The sequence below is a fragment of the Penaeus monodon genome, unplaced genomic scaffold (assembly GCF_015228065.2).
Source record: "Penaeus monodon isolate SGIC_2016 unplaced genomic scaffold, NSTDA_Pmon_1 PmonScaffold_7529, whole genome shotgun sequence".
NCBI classification, from domain to species: domain Eukaryota; kingdom Metazoa; phylum Arthropoda; class Malacostraca; order Decapoda; family Penaeidae; genus Penaeus; species Penaeus monodon.
Window position 1 is genome coordinate 626 of NW_023662693.1, and position 1,875 is coordinate 2,500.

General features: G+C 40.6%; 1 pseudogene; it reads left to right on the forward strand.

Annotated features, from left to right (window-relative positions):
* The first annotated feature begins 1,735 nt into the window (after positions 1-1,735).
* The window catches only part of LOC119571698, a 12,282-nt pseudogene continuing 12,142 nt past the window's right edge, over positions 1,736-1,875 (forward strand).

The following is a 1,875-nucleotide window of genomic DNA, read 5'->3' on the forward strand; positions in this document are numbered from 1 at the left end:
CTATCTACTATACTGGTGACCACCGGAATGATACGATATGGTATTTCGCTCGCTCGCTTTGATCACTCTCTGGAGGGGGAGTATCTGTAGCAGCACGACCCTGCAACCTGGAATTCAGCATAGTTTCCCAGGTTGGGTCACATCATGTCCACAGCCATGTCTGCGCTCATTGGACAGCGGCTGTTCCCTGTGCGCTTACACAGCACTCATGTACTTAAGCCGCAGAGCCCAAAACGAGATCAGCATTCCCCTATCCTCTGGCAGAGCAGACAACAGCAGCAGCATCACAAGGACTGCCCAGTCCTTAGCCGACTGGGGAGCCTGCCGGCTTCCCCGTTGATCTCCGACCTCACCTTCAACATCCAGCCATACTTTGTGGGCACTCACACCCACAACAAACACTCCCCAAAGAGATAAGGACACCAGTAACCTCAAATGAGTAGATGATCAACTATCATTTACTATAAGCTGGACTATAAGGTGTGTGCGTGTATGTGTGTGCATGTGCATGTCCACTGAATGAACAGCTAGATAGATCAATAAATATTTTGGTTTATATAAATTCTGTGGCCATTTTCCAATGAGCACATTCGCGGCTGCTTGAATAAGGTGACACCGTTTGATAAGGTCAGGTTTGATTGACAAGGCCGAGGTCGTCCATTCAGAGTTGTCAAATAATAAGAAACAAAGCAAAATCATGCTGTTTTTTATGTAGATTTTTTTCTGATTATATTCACTATTTTATTTGAGGAAAAGGTTTATAATGGTGTCATCACTTACAAAGATTTAGTACATGCATTGCCATTCCGCAGTCCAAGGAAAATTAAAGATTTTATAAAGGAATTACCCTTCGGACGTCGAATGAACAGTGGACCTAACAACGTCAGTATCAGTCAAAGGGTTGATTTTGTTTGCTTGTTATCTAACAGAGTTTATTGTTTGTTTTTATTCATATCATTATCATTATAATTATGCAGAAATTCGATTTTTATGTTCATATCTCGACGGTCACACTAGAGAACTGATCATTGTTTAAGGTATCAGGATTGAAAAAAGAAATGAATGAATGTCTGACAGGTTTTGTATAAGAAATGTGTAATTTTCAGGTGTAATAAATCACACGGCAAACACAAACTTATGAGAGCGCGAATGACAGACAGAAAGAGAGAGAAGGCAGGGTTGCCAGGTCAAAAATGCCAAATATGACTAAGAACTATGCCAAATTATCCCAAATTACATATATAAAGCTGACACTGACACCTACTTAGCAGCATAAGACTTTCAGTGCTATGACATGCAATAAATATACTGTAGTTTATCTCAAATTATTTAACTTTTTCAGTTGTGTCACCAAAGAATGACTGTATATAGTTAGGTACTGCAAAAATATCACCGCACTTTTCCACTATTTGTTGTTTTCCGTGTTGCTGCAGAGCATTTTTTTCAGTGACGTTATTTCAATGCGGCATACTTTGCAGTAAAATGAATTTCTTCTATTTATGAGCCACCTGAATTCCTTTTCCCGTTCTTTGTTGTATTTTCTAAAGTCTTCGTAATGTGTTTTCCAGTCACCTCTTTTGGAATGTTATCTCCTTGTCATGAACCCTTAACTGAGGACGCCGGCGGCGAAGATGTTCACCTGAGCTTTTCTGCACGATGCACTTACTTAAGAATTGATCCTATAAAGTATGATCTTCTGCACGGTGCACTCACTTAAGAAATGATCCCATAGAGTATGATCTTTTGCACGGTGCGCTTCGTCCAAGATTCAGGTGAACGGTTCAGCACTCAAGGCACTGACCAGCTGGTTATCTTTAAAAATGCTCTTATGGCAGAGATTTGTTATGAGAGGTGAATTACTTCCCTGACTGAGAC